A 25,602-nucleotide genomic window follows, 5' to 3' on the forward strand; every position below is an offset into this window, starting at 1 on the left:
GTAGACCCAAGCACAGGGTCCTTCCAAGCTTGTGACCCAATGTGACTATATAGGTCACATACCCATGAAGCCAGACACAGATCTCAGATTTCGATTTCTCAATCGGGTATGTGAATGTCTCAAGCAGATCAGTGATTCTCAAAACTGGGAACACAAGTTCCTGGAGTTCCTCTGATAAATTTTTTGGTGTCTTGAGACTTTGTTTCATTGTTTTACTTTATAGTCATCACTCAAGTTTGGGAAACACTGGCCCATCTCTCCTTCTAACAAAAGTCACTTCTTCCTCTTCAGAGCAAAACCAGGTTTGGGAAGGGGGAGCTGAAGGCCTCTTTTGAGAGAAAGAATACAAAATTACAAATACAAACTAGGTCTTGAAAGAGGCTCATGCAAGTATGGAGCCCTGAGGCTTCAGCTTCATTAGCTCTGGGGTAAATCCTTCTCTCCCTTCACTGCTGTCCCAGCTCTCAACTCCTCTCAACTCTCAAGGACTTTGTTCCTCTGGTTATGGCTTTCCTGTCCTACTTCATTAAACTCATTCCATCTATTATCATTCCAACACTCCTGTCTCCCTTTGATTCTTCATCTCTCTCAGGGTCACTTCCTTGTCTCTGCTCTCTTCAGAGCCAAACTTCTTTAAAGAGTGAAGTCTTCACACACTGCTATTTCATCTTCCATTTACTACCTTGCTTCCTGACCCACCTGCCATGGACAAATGGCTTTTGTCATGCATATTTCTAGTATATGGCTTCCTTGTGCCTTGAACCTGTGAGTACTGCTCAGTGCTTATCTCTCTGACCTCTCAGCAGCTCTTGCCATAGCTGGGAACTCTTTCTTCAAGCTCCTCTCTTGCTTCAATGGCACCATTACTTCCTTGTGTTGATCTCCGGTCTCTGTTCCTTTTGCTCTCCTTTGCAGGCTCCTTGTCTCCTACTTACACCCCAACAGTCGCTATGGCATAGGAGCTAACTAACCCACACAGGGCTCAGTCCTTGGGCCCTCTTCTCTTCTCTGTTGACAATATTTTCCTAACCCTACATACCACGTATGTGCTGAGAACTCAGAATTTTCTCTTTAGTTCTGTCCAGTCCTCTCCTTTGAGCTCCAGTCCCAGATCAGTATCTGCCCCCTTAGCATCTCCACTGGAACAGCTCATGGGTAAGCTCAAACTTAGTGTGTCCAAAACTGGGCTTGACATGCCTGTACCACCCTCAAAGCCAGTCCTTCCGTCAAAGCCAGTACTATACCTCTCAGTGTCTAGTACTCTCATGTAACCTATTGCTCAATTCAGAAATGTGGAAATCATCCTCCATTCATCAGTAAACTTTATAGAACCCCCCACCAAATACCATATCACGGATGTATCTGCTTCTCCCCATTCCCCACATTAACACCCTAACCCAACCCATCAGTTCTAAATTCCAATGATAGTCCCAGTCCTGGTCTTCTCGTTTCCTCTGTTGCTCTCCCTGCAACTCGTTTTTCATAAATAGCCAGAGTAGTGCTGTCTTATAGAGATATAATGTGACCACATATGTAATTTAAAATTTTCTAGTAGCCACATTAAACTAAAAAGAAACAGGCAAAATTAATTTTGATGAAATATATGAATATGCAATCAATATAAAAACATGAGTGAAATATTTTACATTTAATGTAATTTTGAATTTTGAAAAATTTTAAATACAGAAAATAATGTATATTCTACACTTACAGTCTATCTTAATTCAGACTCACCATAATTCAAGTGCACAATAGCCACATGTGGTTAGTGGCTATCACACTTCAAGAAACCAGACTGATTTTTTTTAAGATTGTATTTATTTATTTGACAGAGAAAGAGAGAGAACAAGCAGAGGGGGGCAGCGGAGGAAGAGGGAGAAGCAGGCTCCCCACTGAGCAGGGAGCCCAGTATGGGGCTTGATACCAAGACACTGAGATCATGACCTGAGAGCAGAAGGCAGACACTTAATCAACTGAGCCACCCTTAGTGTCTTTTTAAAGTAAGTTGGGTTGGGTCATCACCTGCTTGATAACTACAAAATGGCTTCACATGGGTCATCACCTGCTTGATAACTACAAAATGGCTTCACAATGCACTTGGAACAGGGCGCCTGGGTGGCTCAGTGGGTTAAGCCTCTGCCTTCGGCTCAGGTCATGATCTCAGGGTTCTGGGATAGAGCCCTGCATCTGGCTCCCTGCTGAGCAGGGAGCCTGCTCCCCCCACCACCGCCCTGCCCTTTCTGCCAGCCTCTCTGCCTACTTGTGATCTATCTGTCAAATAAATAAATGAAATCTTTTAAAAACAAAACAAAACAAAAAATGCACTTGGAACTAAACCTAAGCTCCTTAGGGACGCCTGGGTGGCTCAGTCAGTTAAATGTCTGCCTTAGGCCCAGGTCACTGGGCTCCCTGCTCCATGGGGAGCCTGCTTCTCCCTCTCCCTCTGCCTGCCATTCACCCTGCTTGAGTGCTCTCATTCGCTCTCTCTCTCACTCTGACAAACTAATAAATAAAATCTAAAAAAAAGGAAAAAAAATCTAAGCTCCTCAGCCTGATCTCGCCATGCCTTTTCAACATCTTCTACGTCCTTGGGTCCTTTTTCTTTTTGTTCATTTTACTTCAGCCACCTTGGCCTCCTTTCAGCTCTGAGAACACACCAACTCTCTGTGTCCATGTATGTCTTGGCTGGCTCCTGATCCTCAAATTGCTGTTCAAATAGTATCTCCTCAGACAAGCCTTCCTTACCTGTACCTGAGAAGGTCCATGTAGTTACCATTTAACACAGTACTCTGCTTGTTACCTTCAGTGTGCTTTCTTCAGTCTCTGATTATATATTTATTAATCAGTTTATTGTCTATCTCCCCTATTAGACTGTAAATTTTAAGAAGGAAAGAATTATGCCCAGCACCGCATACGGATTCTGGCTCTAATTGAGACTCAATAAATACTGGTTGAATATATGATTATCTGGGCACCCTCCCCCACACCCTCATTAAGGGAACTAAGAAGCAAACTGATTTCAGTAGTGCTGTGTATCAAATGACAATAAATGCATGATAAATAAATACATCATGGCTAGAAGAGATTTGTTTCCCATTAACCAAACAAAGGTTCGAACGTAGGCAAAGTTAGAGTCTGTATATTAGCTTTCTTTTTTAAGAGGTCTTAATTATTTACTCTGCAAATAAAGTAATTTCCCCTGAAAACAGTTCTAAGGGCAGTGGTGCCTCTGGGAATCCCCACCTCTTAATATAATGGCTTCATGAAAGTTAAACTCCTGTTCTATGAGACGGAACCAGAAACTCCAAAACCTCTGTGGCTTTGGGGAAAGGCAGCTGGAAGATGGAGAAATGCCCTTATCCCAACACAGAGTGATTATGAATGTGTTCACTCATTCAGCAAGTGTTTCTGAATGCCTTTATAGCCGGCCTTGTTCTAGGTTCTGGGGATGCAACAAAACTATGAGGCAAAAATTTATGTCCTCTTGGAGCTTATATTCTGATAAGGCGAGATAGATAGTAAATAAGAAGCTCATCTTAGACTATGTTAGATAGTGGTAAGTTCTAGGAAGGAAAATGAAGGCGGGAGAGGGCAGGCTGGTAGTACAGGGCTTAGCATTTTAGCTAGGGTGACCAGACAATGCTTCACTCATGGAGGTGAGAAGGTGAGGGAGTGACCCAGGTAGCCAGCTGAGGTAAGAGAGTTCCAGCAATAAGGGGCCAGCAAGGAGGCCAGTGTGGCTGGAGTAGAGTGAAGGATAGAGAGAAAAGGTGGAGATGAGGTCACAGATGTTGGCCAACAGTGGATAGATTAGGACTTTGGTTTTCACTCTGGGTGAAGTCAGTGGAGGGCTATGAGCAGAGGGGAGTGACATGGTTCTGACTTACATTTTAGAATGATTATTCTCACCTACGTGCTGAAATGAGTGAATGAATGAAAGGAAATGGGGCCAGAAAGAAAATGGGAGAACTAGGAGGCCTTCAGTTACCTGGAAACCAAGAACCAACACCAGAAATGATCGCTTCAAAAGAAGTGTAACACCTGACCACATTCTCACTGCGTTAAAAAGGCATAACAACCCACTTCAGGTGCCTGATCGCTCACCACAGGTCTCTCCTTGGGGGGTGCGAGCCTTCAGGAGGGGCGGGGAAGACACTTGAGTTCACCAGAGAAAAGCAGCTGTTTGCTGGTGAGGCGGGAGCAGGACCTGAAGCTGCCCTTTTGTCACTAGAAACCTGACCCTTTTCAGTTTAGTCAGACAATGACGGCCTTGGCTGGGGAATGTTAGGGAAGCCTGCCAACTTTGCAGTCTGCCTCTCTCAGCCTAGACAACCTTTGAGAGAGTAGCATATCTTTTGAATTTGAAGAAATGAGACAGAGCAGAAGGGAGAACTAACATTTCTCATTAGTACAACAAGGCGACGATGTCAAAATGTGTTGCTGAATCTCTTCTATTCCAACCGTGAGAAAGCAAGACATCCATAAACAGAAAGGAGGACATAATTGTGGGGTTTAGGATTTAAGGAGCTCCCAAATGGCTTCTTCAGATAAATTTATCTCTGCTAATTATTGTTTACCCCTGTTGTATTCTTTTAATTTTTTTTTTTAGAATGGAAATGAACTTTTTTCTGGTTATAAAAAATAATACGTATACATGGTTAAAAATATAAGTGGAACAAGAAAGTATACAATGCTAAGAAATAATACAGACATGTAAAGTCTCAATAATATGAACATGTAAGATCTTTCCTAAATTCATCTACATATTTGACCCTGTCACAATAAAAATGTTGTCAGATTTTTTTTACAAGTCAAAGAAATGATAAAGTAAATGCTGAAAGCAAATATGCAAAAACAGTGATGAAAATTCTGAAAGACAAAAATGACAGGGTAAAATTTGCCCTAGAAAATTTAAAAATGTTATAATATTACTGTAATTAAAAGTTTGGTAGAGGCACAGGAATAGACAGATTGGTGGTATAAAATAGTATCAAGAAATAGACCCTAGTATACATGCAAACTGACCCTAAGATAAAAAAAAAATAATTTCAAGACTTGGGAGAAAAAGATGATTAATAAATAGAGTTGGGACATTTAGTTTAGTATTGAGAAAATAAAATAAATTCATATCCTCTTTTGGGGGGTAGGGTCTAAAAAGGTAATTAAGTTAAAATTAGGTCATTGCAGTGGACACTAATCCAATCTGACTGTTGTAACAGAAAAAAAGGAGGGGAGGACCCAAAGACAAGGAAGACCATGTGAAAACACAGGGAGGAGGCCACCAGCTACAAGCCAAGGAGAGAGGCCTCAATCTTAGATTTCTGGCCTCCAGACCTGAGAGGAAATAAATTTAATTTGTTTAAGCCACACAGTGTGTGTAGTACTTTGTTATGACTCCTTAGCAAATTAATACAGGGGACTAAAATTTTTCTCATCAAGATATGAAATTCAGAAACCATAAAAGAAATGATTGGTAAGTTTGACTACATAACCATTTAAATTTTCTACACAGAAATAAAAATATACAACAATAATTAAAAAGCTCCCCAAGGAGTACCTGTGTAGCTCAGTGCGTTGAGTATCTGCCTTTGGCTCAGGTCATGATCCCAGGGTCTTGGGATTGAACCCACGTTGGGCTCTCTGGTCAATGGGGAGCCTGCTTCCCCCTCTCCCTCTGCCTGCCTCTCTGCCTGCTTATGCATTCTCTCTGTCAAATAAATAAATAAAAATCTTTTTTAATTTAAAAAAAACCCCCAAATTTAAAAGACAACAGTCTGGGAAAAAAATATGATACCCAGAAGGGCTAATCTTCTTAGTTAAAAAAAAAAAAAAAGGAAAAAGCCCAAGATTGCCAGATCTATTTTTATTTATTTACTTCTCTTTCCTTCAGCAAAAGCTGGAAAGCTTACATTTTATGTGCTATCTCCTGGTGGTTTCACACTGACTACTAATTGAAATTTTAAACACTATACAGGCCAACAATGTATGAGGCTCTAGTTTAGGACCTAGGTTACCTAGGCCTAGTCACAGGGGGCCTTCCCTCAGCAGATGAGTCCAAAGTGGGCTGCGAGACTCACTTTTAAGATACTGCCATTGAGAGATGCAGAATGAGGACCTCTTCCTAGTCATCCAGAATCTCTCTCTCTCTCTTTCTCATATACATAGATGCATGCATACCCGAGTAATGCTAACTCCCAAATATAGTCTGGGAGCTACTTTATGGAAGAAAACCGTTTCCCCATATGTGACATAGTATTGACTGAGCTTCTCTGTCCAAACGGGAATAACTTTATGTTGTTGGTGCAGAGCAGTGTCCGTCACTTCCTTTCCCCCTCACTTTAAATGGTAATATAAGCCCTAAGAGGTCTACCTGACCAAGAAACAGGAGACTTTACAGGGCTGTCAGTTGATTGATGGATACACTGGGAACCTGAAGTAGCTTAAAAAAAAACCTCTCTCTGTACTTTAAGCCAAATCACATTCCCAGGCAGACATCTCTAGAAGGCAAAGAGGAAATGGGAGAATTTATGACCCACTTGCACAAGAACCTCCTCCTATAACTAAGTGTGAGGGGAGAGTAGAGGTGATATGTCTGTTTGCGGAGGGTTGGTGAGGGGCATGTGTATGTAACGATTTATCATTTGGAATTTTAACGTGGTTAATTTGGGTAGTGAGATTTGGGATGATTTTTATTTTCTTCTGTTTATTTTTTTTTGAAGATTTTTATTTATCTGACAGAGAGAGAGCACAAGTAAGCAGAGCAGGAGGCAGGGGAAGAGAGGGAGAAGCAGGCTCCCTGCTGAGCAGGGACCCCCCCCCCCAGCCCCCGGGATTGTGACCTGAGCCGAAGGCAGATGCTTAACTGACTGAGCCACCCAGGCTCCCTATTTTCTTCTTTTTAATTTTTTGTATTTTATACAGTGAACTTATATTGCTTTTATAACAGGAGAAAGAACAATAAATGTCATAGAAAGTATATTGTATGTTAATCTTATCTTCCTAACTATATAAATTCTCTGAGAGAGGCACACATTTTTTTTCTAATCCTTTCCCACACCTATATTTTAGGTCTCATTATAGGCACTTAACCTCTGGCTGGTAGTCATTAATTTGAAGTCTTTTCCAGAACTAGTCCTGATTAAAGTCACATAGGTAGAATAAGACTTGCCTTATTCATCAAGAATCAGAATGAGGGGCACCTGGTGGCTCAGTGGGTTAAAGGCTCTGCCTTCAGCTCAGGTCATGATCACAGGGTCCTGGGATTGAGCCCCACATCGGGCTCTCTGCTCTGCGGGGAGCCTGCTCCTCCCTCCCCCGCCTACCTCTCTGCCTACTTGTGATCTCTGTCAAATAAATAAATAAAATCTTAAAAAAAAAAAAATCAGAATGATTTTTGAGGATCTGTCTGAAAAGCAGAATCTGTGGGATAGATATGTATTAACCTATACTGATCTCCTAGGCACATTATCATGCTCAATGGGCACCCACCCTCATAATGCTATCTTCTAGGACTTTGTACCAGGACTCTGCTATTTGGTATTATTTTAAACTTCAGATAGTACTTACTAGTTTACAAGATCCATCTCTTTATCTATATCTATCTATCTATCTATCTTCTAGCATTACTGTGAGGTTTAATGAGATAGTGTGCAGTACCTAATCCAGTGCTTAGTACACAGTAAGATCTCCATGCATATAAGCACTACCTTCCTCTCTACTCTTGTTTCCCACTTCGCAGCTAAGCTAAAAGAAGGCACAAAGCCAAAGGAGAGATGAATGGATGACAGCTGGCAATAGAGAGATGTTAGTCAAATTCCACAGGATTAAATGGCTGTGAATCAGAGGTGTCAAGGTCCACTCCCAAGATTCCAAAGAGTAAATTTAAGTCTTGAAAGAAAAGTTGGTGAGAAGAGGGATAAGTGAGAGGCCTGCTGGAAGAAAAGAGGAAGTAATTATTCCTAGCAGAGGGTGCAATTGGTTCTTGGGATTCCTTCACTATCATGAGTGACTATTTTGTTGGCCAGGATGGACTGGCCCAAGGTTATTTAGAGATCTATGTATTTCATTGGGTCATCTGCATTTTACTGAGGAATAGGAAGATTAATTGCAGGCACCTGCCAGTCTGGTCATCCCACTTAATGCAACCAAGCCTGGAAAGTCCTCTCACATTCCAGAAACTGCTCAGTCTCCTGTTTCAACGAAGTTTGCCCCATCTGTCTGGAAAAAGGCAGTTCAGGCCACATTTTTCCCAAGCAGTAGAAAAGCCCATCTCGACAAAGCTAGAAGTTTGTCCTAAAAATCTGGAAGATTACTTAAGAGATATTTCAGCAACCTACATTTTCAGTAAGACTCTCCCGAAACAGACTGAAAGAGGAGAAATTACAACTGATACCAAAGAAATACAAGGGATTGCAAGAGACTAGTAAGAACAATTGTATGCCAATAAACTGACAACCTAGAAGAGGTAGATAAATTCCTGGAAACATACCATCTTCCAAGACTGAATCATAATGATGTAAAAATCTGAATAGATCAATTACTGGTGAGGAGATTGAATCAGTAGTCAAAAACCTTCCAACAAACAAACATCCAGGACCAGAAAGCTTCCCTGGTGAATTCTACAAAACATTCAAAGAAGATTTAATACTTAACCTTTTTAAAAAAACTCTTGCAAAATACTGAAGAAAGGGAACACTTCCAAACTCATTTTATGAGGGCAACATTACCCTGATACTAAAACCAGACAAGGATGCCACAGAGAAAAGAAAGAAAGAAGAGGGAAGGAAGGAGAGAGAGAGAAAGAAAGAAAGAAAGATTATGGTGCTTGAACCTTTGAATTTATTGTAGAAGACACAAATAAATGGAAAAGTATCTTATGCTCATGGATTAGAAGAATTAATTTTGTAAAAATGTCCATATTACCCATATTAGCCTACAATTCAATGCAATCCCTATCAAAATTCCAACAGCATTTTTCACAGAAATAAAGCAAATAATTCTCAAATTTGTATGGAACCATACAAAATCTCAAATAGCCAAAATAATCTTGAGAAAGAAGAACAAAGGCATCATCCTCCCTGATTTCAAACTGTATTTTAAAGCTATAGTAATCACAACAGTATAGTATTGGCATAAAAACAGCTACATAGGCCAATAGAACAGAATAGAGAACCCAGAAATAAACCCAGCATATATGGTCAATTAATTTATGACATAGGAAGCAAGAATATACAACTCTGGTCATGATCTCAGGGTCTTAACTAGCCATACTTCAAGAGCTCAGTAGCCACATTTGTGGCTAATGGTTACCATTTTGAGCAGCAAAGATAGGTAACATTTCATCATTACAGAAAGTTCGATTGAACTCCACTTTTGCCAAACAAAAGAGAAGGAAAGTTTTGTGTATTTCATAGATTATTAAAATTCTATTTGGGGCTGGAAAACTGTCAGCACACCCCAGCTGGCCCCTTCTAACACAGCCAGGAAGCTACAGTCTTCATGTTCCAGCTATTATTATCACTAAATATGCAAGTTATTGAATTAAAAGGTAGAAGGATCTCTGTTTTAGCTGAATGAGTCTATATAAGAGAAGCAGTTTTTGCAGTCTACATTTGTAGGTACAGTGGTTCTTGCCTTTCTCCTGGGACTACCAGGGAATAAACTAGCTAGCAGATAAGAGCAAACCAAAACTTAAAAGATCCTAGAAGAAAAGTGAATGTGTTGCTACCTGACTTATTAATATCATTCTTTATAGATTTTTCTAAATTAATAATCAGAGAACATCATCAACCAGAACATCAGTTTATAACCCAAATTTGTGATGAATTTCATGAACACAGCAGATGTACTCCTTCTCTTAATTAGCCTTTTGGGAGAAACCATGTTTTGAATTGCTGCCTGCAGCCCTGGGAGTCTTATACAAAGCAGACTAAGATTAAGCTCTAGAAGAAATCCGTACCAAAAGCTGATTTTTACATATGATTTGGTGAATCTTGAACAGACACTGGTTGACATGCAAGATGTAACCAGGTAAAAAAGGAGAAGACTATGTCATTATCAAAGGGAGAAACCATAAAGGATCTGATGTAAACATATTAAAAAACTCTACATCAAAAACTGTCAAAATAGGGGCGCCTGGGTGGCTCAGTGGGTTAAAGCCTCTGCCTTTAGCTCAGGTCATGATCCCAGGGTCCTGGGATCGAGCCCCGCATCGGGCTCTCTGCTCCGCAGGGAGTCTGCTTCCTCCTCTCTCTGCCTGCCTCTCTGCTTACTTGTGATCTCTCTCTCTGTCAAATAAATAAATAAAATCTTTAAAAAAAAACTGTCAAAATAAAATTAAAGATGACTTAAATTTTAAAATATTGCTACCTATGTGACAGAATTGATATCATTATTACATAAGAAGTTCTTACAGATCAGTAAGAAAAAGACAAATCCCTCAGTAGAAAAATGATCAAAGGATAAGCAAGTCACAACACAAAAAATACAAAAGGCTAATAAACATTTAGTGTCTAGAATAGTACTTGTCACATGTTGGCGGTCAGTAAGTATCCACTGCATGAATGCATGTCTGTTAAAAAATGTTTGATTTCAGGACTGAACAAGAACTGCCAATTAAAAGAACAGTGAAATGCCATTTTCACCTGTCAGCTTTGCAACAATGAAAACTAATACCCAGTGTTGATGGGAGGGTAGAGTGGTATAAACTTTTTGCTGGGAAAGTTGACAATATGAAAAAGCTTTGTCTGAACCTTTGACACAGCAATTTCTTTTTTCAAAGATTTTATTTATTTATTTATTTATTTATTATTTGAGAGTGAGAGAGAGAGAGAGAGAGAGAGAGAGCATGCAAGCAGGAGGGAAAAGGAGAGAGAATCTGAAGCAGACTCCCTGGTGAGTGCAGAGCCCTACATGGGATTGGCTGGATCCCACCACCACAAGATCATGACCTGAGTCCAAACCAAGAATTGGAGGCTTATCCAGCTGAGCCACCCGGTGCCCCACACCCCTTTTGAAAAGATTTTATTTGTTTATTTGACACGGCAATTTCTAGGAAGTTGTTCTAAGAGAATTCTTTGAACTGCCCATACCTATGTATACAATGGTAAGGTAGATGAAATGTATTTTTTGTTTGTTGTTTGTTGGGTCATTCTTTATAATACACCCTCCTGGGCTTAGTGGTTGGTACAGAGACATGGGATACAAATAAGTCAGGCTTCTCCTTTCACACAATTATCCAAGTTGGAAATAGAAAATGAGTTCCTCTTGGTCTGTGGCATGTTGGCTTCTGGGTCAGCTCTAGAGTATACAGTGACCATGTCCTCCACTAGAATGCAGTCAATGTATAGGAGTAGAAATGAGATTGAAAGATGGAGGGAGAGGGTGCCTGGGTGGCTCAGTGGGTTAAGCCGCTGCCTTCGGCTCAGGTCATGATCTCAGGGTCCTGGGATCGAGTCCCGCATCGGGCTCTCTGCTCAGCAGGGAGCCTGCTTCCTTCTCTCTCTCTGCCTGTGTCTCCATCTACTTGTGATTTCTCTCTGTCAAATAAATAAATAAAATCTTTTAAAAAAAAAAAAGAAAGAAAGAAAGATGGAGGGAGAAAGAAAGTGAAAGTATTCTGGTGTAATTTGAGTCAACAGATCCAGTCAACCTTAAGGCTGGTATAGATTCTTCATTTCTGTGGTTATATTATGTGAGCCAATTAATTCTGTATTTTTGATAAATTTGTATGAGACTTCCAATTCCTGTGAAGATGGAATTGTAGACGCCAAATTTATCCTTTCACCCTAAAAGGATGAAACAACTAAAAACATAGACAAAACATCTTTTAAATAACTATTTTCAAGACATTGGACATCAGGCCATGAAGAACAATGATCCCTGAGAGATGGGGAATAAATGAGGTAAGCCGCTATGATTGCCCAGCTTACTGCTTTGAGAGAATTTCCAGATGGTGGCACAGAAAAATGGAATCTATGTAGAGCCTGGCAGATTTCCTGGGGTGAGGAGATGAAGCAGAGAGTCTAGGGAGATCAAGACAGCTAGAGTTTGTAAGGTAGAATACCAGCTAGGAGACAGCTATGCACAAAGAGAAAAATAACTAACAACAGCAACAAAAATCTAGAGATCTTCACAAGGTCCCCATCAAGTATTCAACAGAATACTCACCAGCACATGAATGTGAGGAACTTGTTTAAGGCCAGGTAAAGAACTGCCTGAAAGTATTGTGGGAACAGTAACTAGAACTCATCAGGGACAGTAGAGTTCCTGTTACCACCAACCAGATTGGAAATCTTGTAATTCATGGGACATTAAGTAAAGTACTCAGAAGGACCTTACCTCAATCGTAGAGTGAAATTGGCCCTAGCCTAAAGGCTGCTCTTCTCCTGCATAACAAATTTTAAAAGCAAGACTTGAAAGAATCAAACTGTTTCCAAATAACTGTGCTCCAAAACAAACTCAAGAATATTTATGGAACTGCAAAAATATCCAGCACTCAACAAGGTAAAGTCACAAAGAATAGCATTAGTGAAAAATTATTGGACATACAAAGAAGCAGAAAATATGAACCATAATGAGGAAAGTAATTAATCAAACTGACCCAGAAGTGATGCAAATGGGATACCTGGGTGTTCAGTCAGTTGAGTGTCTGACTCTTGGTTTTAGCTCAGGTCATGATCTCAGGGTCATGGGATTGGGCTTGGCATTGGACTTGGCTTCATCACTGGGTCTGCTAGAGATTCTGTCCTTCTCCCCATGCCCCTATCCCCACTGGTGCACACTCTCTCTCTAATATAAAAATAAATAAATAAAATCTTAAAGAAAAAAAGGAATTATCAGGCAAGAGCATCACAACAGTTACTATAACTGTACTCTGTAGATTCAAGAGACTAGAGGAAAAATCAGGTATAGCAAGTAGAGACATCAAAGATATTTTTAAAGGACCAAACTGAATTTTAAGAAATGAGAACTATAATGTATGAGATGATTACTATACTGGTTGGAATTAATGGTATATTATCCATAGTGTTTTCAAATTTCATCCATATTGTACATGTATTCATGCTTCATCCTTTTTTTTAATGCCCAAATAAGATTTCACTGTACAGATGCCACATTTAATTTATCTATTCATTAGTTGATGGGCATTTGGATTATTTCTACTTGTTGGCTACTGTGAACAATGTTGCTATGAACATTCGTGTACAAGTTTTCATGTGGACATGGGTTTTATTTCTCTTGGCTATGTACCTTTAAGTGAAATTTTTGTAAACTTCTTTATCCTTCTGATCTCCATTTATCAAATATATAAGTAGCCTAATTCCGCCCCGATTGTGGGGATTGTATCATAACTCTGTGTGTAACTTTCTGAGGAAGTGATAGTTTTCCAAAGCAGCTCCCCTACTTTATGTTCCTACCAGCAATGAAGTCCAATACACCCATATTTTTTGTTGTTGCTTGGGCATCCTATATAAGAAATCTTTGCCTAAATAAAGGTCACAAAGATTCACTCCTATGTTTTCTTCTAGTAAGTGTTCTATAGATTTAGCTCTTCCATTTGGGTGTATGGTCCATTTTGATTTAATTTGTGTGTGTGGTGTGAAGTAGATATTCAGTTTCATTCTTTTGTTTATGGCTATCCAGTTGTTCCAGATCATTTGTTGAAAAGACTATTCTTCCCATTGAATGGTCTTGACATTCTTTTTTTTTTTTTTTTTTTTTTTTTTGAGAAAGAGAGAAAGCATGCATATGGGGGCAAAGGGGAAGAGGGAGAGAGAGAGAATCTTAAGCAAGCTCTACGCCTTGCACGGAGCCTAATATGGGGCTTGATCTCAGGATACTGAGATTTTGAACTGAGCAGAAATCAAGTGCTTAACTGACTGAGCCAACCAGGCACTCTGATCTTGGGATTCTTGTTGAAAATCAACTAATCAGAGGTGCCTGGGTGGCTCAGCCAGTTAAGCATCTGCCTTCATCTCAGATCATGATCATGGGTTCTAGTGTCAAGTCCCACATTGGGCTCCTTGCTCAACAGGGAGTCTGCTTCTCCCTCTCCCTGTGCCTGTGGCTCCCCCTGCTTGGGCTCTCTCTCTCTCTCTGTCAAATAAATAAATAAAACCTTTAAAAAAATCAACTAATTATAAATGTAAGGGATTATTTTTTGGACTCTCAATTCTAGTCCATTGATTTACATGTTTATCAGTTATGCCAATTCCACCCTATGATGATTCCTGTAGCTGTGTACTATGTTTTTGAAATCAGGAAATGCAAGTGCTTTAGCTTTATTCTTCAAGATCATTTGCTATTCCCTTGAGATTTCATGCAAATTTTAGGATCAGCTTGTCAATTTTTGCAAAGAAGCCAGCTTAGGTTTTAATAAGGATAATGGTGAACCTGTAGTTTAATTGGAGAGTATTTCATCTTAATAATATTAACTCTTCCAATTAATGAACATGAGATGTCTTTCTGTTAATTAGGTCTTCCTTGATTTTTTTTCACAGTGTTTTATAATTTTTAACATATAAGTTTTGTACTTCTTTTGCTAAATTTATTTCTAATTATTTTATTCTTTTTGATGCTGTTGTATATTAAATTGTTTTCTCAATTTGTTCATTGTTATTGTACAGAAATACAATTGATTTTTTAAAAAATATTTTATTTATTTATTTGACAGAGGGAGAGAGCACAAGTAGGCAGAGAGAGATGGGGGAAGCAGGCTCCCCGCCGAGCAGAGAGCCAGATGCGGGGCTCCATCCCAGGACCCTGAGATCATGACCTGAGCCAAAGGAAGAGACTTTAACCCACTGAGCCACCAAGGTGCCCCACAGTTGATTTTTCTATATTTATTTTTTTAAAAAGTTATTTTAAAAAGAGGGAGGCAGGGGTGCCTGAGTGACTCTGTCACTTAAGTGGCCAACTCTTGATTTTGGCTCAAGTCATGATCTCATGCATCATGGGATGAAGCCCTGTGTTGGGCTCTGTGCTCAGCAGGGAGTCTGCTTGAAGATTCTGTCAACTCTGCTCACATGCACGGACATTCTCTCCCCCCCCCAAAATAAATAAATAATTCATTCTTTCTTTTATTTTGTTTTTTTTTTTTTTTACTTTTTTTATTAACATATTATTTGTTACAGGGGTACAGGCCTGTGAATTATCAGTCTTACACAATTCACAGCACTCACCATAGCTCACACCCTCCCCAATGTCCATCACCCAGCCACCCCATCCCTCCTATCCTCTCCACTCTAGTAATCCTCGGTTTGTTTCCTGAGATTAAGAGTCTCTAAAGGATTATCTCCTCCCTGGTTTCACCTTCTTTCACTTTTCCCATTCTTTCCCTATGATCTTCTGTCTTGTTTTACAAATTCCTCTTATCATTTCCCTTAACATAATACCCTCTTGTTCCATCCACTTCATGGCAAATGGTTAAGATTTCATTTTCTTGATGACTGCATAATATTTCACTGTGTATGCATATATATATATATATATATATATATATATATATATAATCACATCTTCTTTATCCATTCATTTATTGACAGACATCTAGGCTATTTCCATAATTTGGTTATTGTGCATATTGCTGTTATAAACATTCGGGTACAGTTGCCCTTTTGGATCACTACATTTGTATCTTTGGGGTAAATACCCAGTAGTGCAATTTCTGGGTCATAGGGTAGCTCTATTTTTAACTTTTTGAGGAACCTCCGTACTGTTCTCCAGAGTGGCTGCACCAGCTTGCATTCCCACCAACACTGTAGGAAGGTTCCTCTTTCTCCACATCCTCACCAACATCTGTCATTTCCTGACTTGTTAATTTTAGTCATTCTGACTAGTGTGAGGTGGTATCTCATTGAGGTTTTGATTTAAATTTCCCTGATGCCAAGTGATGTGGAGCACTTTTTCATGTGTCTGTTGGCCATCTGGGTGTCTTCTTTGCAGATATATCTGTTCATATCTTCTTCCCATTTCTTGATTGGATTATTTGTTCTTTGGATATTGAGTATGATAATTTCTTTATAGATTCTGGATACTAGCCCTTTATCTGATATGTCATTTGCAAATACCTTCTCCCATTCTTTCTGTTGCATTTTGGTTTTGTCAACTGTTTCCTTTGCTGTACAAAAGCTTTTTATCTTGATGAAGTCCCAATAGTTCATTTTTGCCCTTGCTTCCTTTGTGTTTGGCAATGTTTCTAGGAAGAAGTTGTGGCTGAGGTCATAGAGTTTGCTGCCTGTGTTCTCCTCAAGGATTTTGATGGATTCCTGTCTCTCACATTGAGATCTTTCATCCATTTTGAGTCTATTTTTGTGTGTGCTGTAAGGAAATGGTACAGTTTCATTCTTCTGCATGTGGCTGTCCAATTTCCCTAACACTATTTGTTGAAGAGACTATCTTTTTTTATTGGACATTTTTTCCTGTTTTGTCAAAGATTAGTTGAACATAGAGTTGAAGGTCTGTTTATGGGCTCTTTTTTTCTGTTCTGTTGATCTATGTGTCTGTTTTTGTGCCAATACCATATTGTCTTTGTGATTACTGCTTTGTAATAGAGCTTCAAGTCCAGAATTGTGATGCCACCGGCTTTGGTTTCTTTTTCAACATTCCTCTGGCTATTTGGGGGCTTTTCTGGATCCATACAAATTTTAGGATTATTTGCTCCATATCTTTGACAAAAGATGGAGCATTTTCCCATTTCTTTGTATCTTCCTCAATTTCTTTCATAAGTATTCTATAGTTTTCTGAGTACACACTTTGCCTCTTTGCTTAGATTTATTCCTAGGTAGCTTATGGTTTTGGGTGCAACTGTAAATGGGATTGACTCCTTAATTTCTCTTTCTTGTGTCTTGTTGTTGGTATATAGAAATGCAATAGATTTCTGAGCACTGATTTTTATGTCCTGACATTTTACTGGCTTCCTGTATGAGTTCTAGCAGTTTGGGGGTAGAGTCTTGGGTTTTCCGCATAAAATATCACATTATCTACAAAGACCGAGAGTTTGACTTCTTTTTTGCCAGCTCAGATGCCTTTTATTTCTTTTTGTTGTCTGATTGCTGAGGCTAGTACTTCTATGTACTACGTTGAATAGCAGTGGTCATAACAGAGATCCCTACCGTGTCCCTGACCTTAGATGAAAAGCACTGTTTTTCCACATTGAGAATGATATTAGCTGTGGGTTTTTTAATACATGACTTTTATGATATTGTGGTATGTACCCTATATCCCTACACTGTGAAGAGTTTTGATCAAGAAAGGATGCTGTACTTTGTCAAATACTTTTTCTGCATCTATTGAGAGTATCATATGGTTCTTGTTCTTTCTTTTATTAATGTATTGTATCACAGTGATTGATTTGCAGATGTTGAGCCAAACTTGCAGCAAAGGAATAAATCCCACTTCGTTGTGGTAAATAATCATTTTAATGTACTGTTGGATCCTATTGGCTGGTATTTTGGTGAGAATTTTTGCTTCCATGTTCATCAGAGATATTAGTCTGTAACTCTCTTTTTTGATGGGTTTGTCTGGTTTTGAGATCGAGGTAATGCTGGTCTCATAAAATGAGTTTAGAAGTTTTCCTTCCATTTCTATTTTTTGGAACAGTTTCAGGAGAATAGATATTAATTCTTCTTTAAATGTTTCGTAGAATTCCCCTGGGAAACCATCTGGCCCTGAGCTCTTGTTTGTTGGGAGATTTTTGGTGACTGCTTTAATTTCCTTACTGGTTATGGGTCTGTTCAGGTTTTCTATTTCTTCCTGGTTCAGTTTTGGTAGTTTATACATCTCTAGGAATGCATCCATTTCTTTCAGATTGTCTAATTTGCTACCATATATTTGCTCATAATATGTTCTTATGATTGTTTGTATTTCTCTGGTGTTGGTTGTGATCTCTCCTCTTTCATTCATGATTCTATTCATTTGGGTCTTTTCTCTTTTGTTTTTGATAAGTCTGACCAGGAGTTTATCGATCTTAATTCTTACAAAGAACCAGATCCTATTTTTGTTGATCTGGCCTACTGTTCTTCTGGTTTCTATTTCATTGATTTCTACTCTGATCTTTATTATTTCTCTTTTATGCAGGTTTTAGGCTTCATTTTCTGTTCTTTTTTCAGCCCCTTTATGTGTAGGGTTAGGATGTGTACTTGAGACCTTTCTTGTTTCTTGAGAAAGGCTTGTATTGCTATATACTTTCCTCTTAGGACCAACTTTGCTACATCCCCAAGATTTTGAATAGTTGTGTTTTCATTTTCATTTGTTTCCATGAATTAAATTATTCTTTAATTTCCTTGTTAACCCATTCATTCTTAAGGAGGTTGCCTCCATGTATTTGAGTTCTTTCCAACTTTCCTCTCGTGATTGAGTTCTAGTTTCAAAGCATTGTGGTCTGAAAATATGCAGGGAATGATCCCAATCTTTTGGTACTGGTTGAGACCTGATTTGACCCAGGATATGATCTATTCTGGAGAATGTTCCATGTGTGCTGGAGAAGAATGGGTGTTCTGTTGCTTTGGGATGGAATGTTCTGAATATATCTGTGAAGTCTATCTGGCCCAATGTGTCATTTAAAGCCTTTATTTCCTTGATCTTTTGCCTAGATGATCTGTCCATTTCCGTGAGAGAGGGTGTTAAAGTCCTCTACTGCTATTGTATTATTGTCAATGTGTTTGTTTGATTTTGCTATATAATTGGCTATTCCTGTGTTAGGGACATAGATATTTAAAATCGTTAGATCTTCTTGTTGGATAGACCATTTAAGTATGTTATAGTGTCCTTCCTCATCTCTTATTATGGTCTTTAGTTTAAAATCTAATTTGTCCGACATTAAGGATTGCTACCCCAGCTTTCCTTTGATGACCATTAACATGGTAAATGGTTTTCCATCACCACCCCCATTTTAAATCTGGAGGTGTCTTTGGGTCTAAAATGAGTTTCTTGCAGATAGCATACCAATGGGTCTTGTTATTTTATCCATTCTGATACCCTGTGTCTTTTGATTGGAGCATTTAACCCATTTACATTCAGGGTAACTATTGAAAGATATGAATTTAGTGCCATTTTATTGCCTGTAAGGTGACTGTTACTGCATATTGTCTCTGTTCCTTTTTGTTATATGTTACTTTTAGGCTCTATCTTTGCTTAGAGGACCACTTTTAATATTTCTTATAGGGCTGGTTCGGTGTTCACAAATTCATTTAGTTGGTTGTATGTGTGTGTGTGTGTGTGTGTGCTGGAAGATTTTATCTCTCCTTCTATTTTCAATGACAGTCTAGCTGGATATAGTATTCTTGGCTGCATATTTTTCTTGTTTAGTGCTCTGAATATATCATGCCAGCCCTTTCCGGCCAGGTATCTGTGGATAGCTCTGCTGCCAATCTAATGTTTCTACTGTTGTAGGTTATAGTCCTCTTGTCCTGAGCTGCTTTCAGGGTTTTCTCTTTGTCTCTGAGACTTGTAAGTTTTACTATCAGATGATGGAGTGTTGACATATTTTTATTGATTTTGAGTGGGGTTCTCTCTGCCTCCTGGATTTTGATACCTATTTCCTTCCCTAAATTAGGGAAGTTCTCTGCTTTAATTTGCTCTGATATACCTTCTGCCCCCCTCTGTCTTTCTTCTTTTTCTGGGAGCCGAATTATTCTAATATTGTTTCATCTTATAGTATCACTTATCTCTCAAAGTCTCCCCTCATTATCTAGTAGTTATTTATCTCTCTTTTTCTCACCTTCTTTATTCTCCATCATTTGGTCTTCTATATCACTAATTCTCTCTTCTGCCTCATACATCCTAGCAGTTAGAGCCTCCATTTCTTATTGCACCTCATTACTAGTCTTTTTTGTTTTTTAAAGATTTTATTTATTTATTTGACAGACAGAGATCACAAGTAGGCAGACAGGCAGGCAGAGAGAGGGAGAGGAGGAAGCAGGCTCCCGGCAGAGCAGAGAACCTGATGCGGGACTCCATCCCAGGACCCTGAGATCATGACCTGAGCTGAAGGCAGCGGCTTAACCCACTGAGCCACCCAGGCGCCCTAGTCTTTTTTGTTTTGACTTGGTTAGATTTCAGTTTTTTAAATTTCTCCAGAAAGGGGTTCTCCAGTCTCTTCTATGCTTTTTTCAAGCCCAGCTAGTATCTTTACTATCGTTATTTTCAACTCTAGCTCTGACATCTTACTAATGTTCATATTGATTGTGTCCCTGGCAGTCAATACTGCTTCTTGTCCCTTTTTTGTTTTGTTTTGTTTTGTTTTGAGGTGAGTTTTCCTCTTTTGTCATTTTGTCCAGAGAAGAATAGATGCATGAGAGAACAAAATGCTAAAAGGGTAACAATGACCCCAGAAAAGTATACCCTACACAAATCAGAAGAGATCCAATACTAGGCAGGGGGTGAACAGGTGGGGAAAAAAAAAAAAGAATATGATCAGGCTGGTAAATAGAACAGAGACACACCCTAGATTTGGGGTGTATTTTGGTGTGTTAGAAGAAATTACCTCCCAAATATTTAAAGAAAAAAAACTTATATATATATACAAAAATAAGGGCAAATATTAGGACAGGATGGAATATGTAAAGATGAAAATTAAAAAAGAATTGCAGAAAGAAAAAAATTAAAAATTAAAAAAAAAAAAAAAAGGAGAGACTGTAATCAGGCAGGAGACTAGAACAAAGCCATACACTAGATTTAGGGTATATTTTGGTCTGTTAGAAGAAACTGTATCCCAAAATTTTAAAGACAGAAAAACTTATATATATATATATATATATATATATATACACAAAAAATAAATACAAAAATTTATATATACAAAAAATATATATATACAAAAATACGTACAAAAAATTATATATATACAAAAATATATATACAAAAAATAAGGTTAAATATAATAATAGAATATGACTGTAAAAATGGAAATTAAAAAAGATTTTTAAAAAGGAATTGATAAGATGTTGGTTGAAAAAGGAAAGAAGAAAGGTTCAAGAAAAATAGATAAAGAAAAAAATTTTAAAAATTTATATAATTAAATTTGAAAGACTAAAGAATCCTGGGGGAAACAGCATGAATTCTATGGGCTGTATTCCCCTAGCACTGGAATTTTGCAGTTTTTCCTTGATCGGTAAACTTGGGCTTGGCTGGATGTTCTTGCTGATCTTCTAGGGGAGAGGCTTGTTGCAGGATTCTCAAGTGTCTTTGCCCGAGGCGAAATTGTACCACCCTTGCCAGGGGTCAAGCTAGGTAATCTGCTTGGGTTTGCTCTGGGGAGCTTTTGTTCCCTGAATGCTTTCCGTGCAGCTTTGGAGGACAGGAATGAAAATGGTGGCCACCCAATCTCTGGTCCCAGAGTGGCCAAGAGCTCAGGACCACACTCTTCAGTGCAGCCTCAGAGAAAAGTGGTTAATCACTCCTGTCTCCCTGGTCTCCGGTCACACTCTGAGCTCACCAAGTCTGTGACCAAGCATTTCTATCTCTGGTGCATGACCCCATTTGGAGTCTCCAAACCCAGCAGATTCCTACAGTGAGCTCCCCACTGTTCCTCCTGGAGAAGGAAGGATGGGGAGTCTTCCCAGATCTGCCAGTTGTAGGGTCCCTACTTGAAGAGTAGTGGCCCACCTTTGCCTTGGATCACAGTTTAAAGTAACCCTGAGCTGAGAGCCCCCTCCTCTGCTCCATCTCTGTAGCTGGCTTCTTTGTTCCAACACCTGGAGCTCTGCTATACTCGGACAACACTGTCTTTCTGTGACCCCGTGGGTCCTAAGAAGACACTGTGCCTGTGAGGGCTCCACTCCTCTGCTTAGCCTCTGGAGCAATGTCCCTCAGTGGAGCAGACTTCTTAAAGTTCTGATTTTGTGCTCTGCTGCTTTCTCACTTGCCAGTAGCTGGCTGATGGAGACTGCCTCCCCACCATGGTCTATCTTCCCAAATATAACCTCTGTTTCACTTCTCTGCACATCCTACCTTCCAGAAAGTGGTAGCTTCTCTGTTTATAGAATTGCTGCTATTCTTTTCTTAGATTTCCTGTTGAATTTGTTGGTGTTCAGAATCATTCAATAACTATTTAGCTGAATTCCTGGGATCAAATGAAATTTAGGTCTCCTATTCCTTTGACATCTTGCTCCTCACTATTTCTTTCTTTCTTTCTTTTCTTTTTGTTGTTTTTTTTTTTTAAGATTTCATTTATTTACTTGAGAGAGCACAAGCAGGAGGAACAACAGAGGGGAGGGAAAAGCCCAGGCTCCCCACTGAGCAGGGAGCCTGTTGTGGGGCTCGATCCCAAGATCCTGGGATCGTGACCTGAGCCGAAGGTAGACACTTAACCAGCTGAGCCACCCAGGCACCCCATAAATAATTTTTTAAAAAGAGGGAGGCATACCATAAGACAGACTCTTAACTATAGAGAACAAACTGAGGGTTGCTGGAGGGGAGATGGGTAGGGGAATGGGTTAAATGGGTGATGGGTATAAGAAGGGCACTTGTTGTAATGAGCACTGGGTGTTGTATGTAAGTGATGAATCACTAAATTCTACTCCTAAAACTAATATTACACTATATGTTAACTAACTGGAATTTAAATAAAAACTTGAAGTGAAAAAAAAAAGTAATTTAAAAATTTTAATTAGTACCATTTACCAATGGAGAAATGCTCTTTATTTACACCAGCAGCCATAGGAGCAAGGGAAATACCCAGTTAGTTAGCAATCTGTATATGACAGATACTTAGACAAAAAAAGTAATCTCCATAACAAAGGACAGTGGTGAACTTCACTACACTTCCCCAGTGGTCCCAGCATGTGATAATGCCAGGCAATGGCCCCTGGACATGAAGTGGTAGAAACTATTGTATGGAAGAAAAAGCCATAAACCACAAAAATTTGTAAAGAACCCCTTCACCCTAAACACACACACTCAGATACATAGAATTACAGGGTGATCAACATACTTAATTGAGGAAGGAAGGAAGGCAGGAAGGAAGGAAGGAAAGGAATTCTGCTGTTAGAGGGGAGATAGGTAGGGAAAGAGAGAATTCCTAACCATGTCAACTATATGGTAAGGATTGCTCGCACCCCAGAAAAGAAAGGAGTTAGTTATTCCCTCAGGCACCTGTTGGACCTAGCCCCCTTCATACCCTATGCAGGACAGGTCAAGGGCTACTGCCCTAATAATGGGAGGGCAAAAAACAAAAACCAGTAAGTAAGAGGGAGGTAATATGAACCAACCATTATTCAGAATTACTTTCCACTTCTTCCTCCTCTAACCAAGAGAAAGACCAGAAAGGAAACAGAAATGTCACAATCAGATCTCCCTCTCTGAAGGAAGGGTGGACCATGGCTTTACCACCAGCCTATTTCCCAGATATTATTTGGAAGCAGGCCAGAGTTTCACTTGGACCCTCCTTTCCCTCTGCATCCCCACGGAAGAAGATGTCCTATGTCAAGGGCAGACATCCAATCATTTTAGCTCTTGACAAGGCTTAACCTTCTAAAAAATTATCACAATTCTTGGATTGCAGACCAATCTGTAGGTCGACCTGAACCCTGATTAGCACAATCTTAGGGGAAGAATGCAAAAATAGGTAGTCTTTTTTTTTTTTTTTCCACATTGATCTTATATCCTGTAAACTTGCTAAACTCAGTATTAGTTCTAATAGTTTTTTTAGTAGATTCCTTGGGATTTTTTATATATAAGGCACACCATCTACAAATAGACATAGTTTTCCTTTCCAATCCATTTTTGTTTAATTGCCCTGGCTTGAACCTCCAGGATAATGTTGAACAGAACTGGCAAGAGCAGACATTTTCGTTTTGTTCTAGATCTTGGAAGAAAGCATTTAGTCTCTCTTCATTAAGTATGATGTTAGCTATTGGTCTGCATTACGTTTATTTTTTTCTAACTAAGCATCTTGCTAAATTCATCCTGGTCATACACCAATATTTCACATATAGTTGTGAAATTTGCTTATCTCTCAATCACCTATTGAATATTTAGAAGGAACAGAACTAGTTTTATCCCCAGTATGTGTTGTACAAACACTCGAACCCAGCTACCAGTTTATTTCCATTTTGTGCTGGCAGTAACAACAACAGCAGAAGATATTTTGACCAAAACATTAACCTTCTTCAAGGCTCCATTAAGCTTTTTTATTTTTTTTTTAAGATTTTATTCATTCATTTGGCAGAGAGAGAGTGATAGAGAAGAAACTCAAGCAGGGGGAATGGGAGACAGGGAAGCAGGCTTCCTGCAGAGCACATAGCCTGATGTGGGACTTGATCCCAGGACCCCGGGATCACGACCCCAGCTGAAGGAAGATGACCAACAACTAAGCACCCCTCCATTAAGTTTAATGTAAATATGGGGTAGGCGCAGCATAGTTTTTATAAACCCTGAATGGCTATTTGGATGATCACAATGCCTTACGCATTGTAGGTTCTCAATAAATATGTGACGTGTTGTTGTAGGTTAACTGATAATGGGAGAAGGAATAACATGGAAAAACAAAATCCAGAGATAAGACAAAATTCAAGTTTTAGACAGTGTTTTTTTATCCCAGCATCCCTCCTCACATTTTTTTTTCCCAAAGCTTCTTTATCCTTTTGTCTCCTTTGTCATATATATAAGTAGCCTAAAAGATAGGTAAGCCAAGAGAGGAGAAAGGCTGAATAATCCACAAACATTCTAATTTTTATGTGAATTATGAAAAGGAGTTGGTATACAAAACTCCAGTTTTATAAGGAATTCTTTTTTTTTTTCTTTTCTTTTTTTAAGATTTTTTATTTATTTGGGGCGCCTGGGTGGCTCAGTGGGTTAAGCCTCTGCCTTCAGCTCAGATCATGATCCTAGGGTCCTGGGATCGAGCCCCACATGGGGCTCTCTGCTCAGCAGGGAGCCTGCTTCCCCCTCTCTCTCTGCCTGCCTCTCTGCCTACTTGTGATCTCTGTCTGTCAAATAAATAAAAAATCTTTTTTAGATTTTTATTTTTAGATAAATAAATCTACAGATTAAAAAATCTAAAAAAGATTTAAATTAAAAAAATCTAAAAATAAAAATCTAAAAAAGATTTTTTATTTATTTGACAGACAGACCACAAGTAGGCAGAGAGGCAGGCAGGGGTGGGGAGCAGGTCCCCGCTGAGCAGGGAGCCTGATGCAGGCCTTGATCCCAGGATGCTGAGATCACGACCCAAGCCGAAGGCAGATGCTTTAACCCACTGAGCCACCCAGGCGTCCCTTTATAAGAAATTCCTACCATCAGGAAAGTAAACTCCCTGTTGGGACTGGGGAGTCCTCTGTATTCAATAGGCATTTGCTAGCTTAAAAAAAAGTATTATAGTTTTAATATGCCTGGCTAGTAAAAGAATGTCAGAATCTTGGGACAAGTAATTTAGTTTCCTTAGGTCATAGTTTATTTATCTGTTTTATTATTCTATTTAAGTCCATATTTTTCCTCTGGGAAGACAATATTCTCTATGCTTCATTAAATAAAACCAAGAAACCACAATATAGATTAAAAACACTTTTCCTTTTTATTTGGGGATGGTGGGGAGAGGTACTAGGGAATTTGTCTGACATTGATAAGGATTGGGAAATCAAAGAATCTCAGAGTTGAAAGAGT

The sequence above is a fragment of the Neovison vison genome, chromosome 12 (genome assembly GCF_020171115.1).
Source record: "Neovison vison isolate M4711 chromosome 12, ASM_NN_V1, whole genome shotgun sequence".
Classification (NCBI taxonomy): Eukaryota; Metazoa; Chordata; class Mammalia; order Carnivora; family Mustelidae; genus Neogale; species Neogale vison.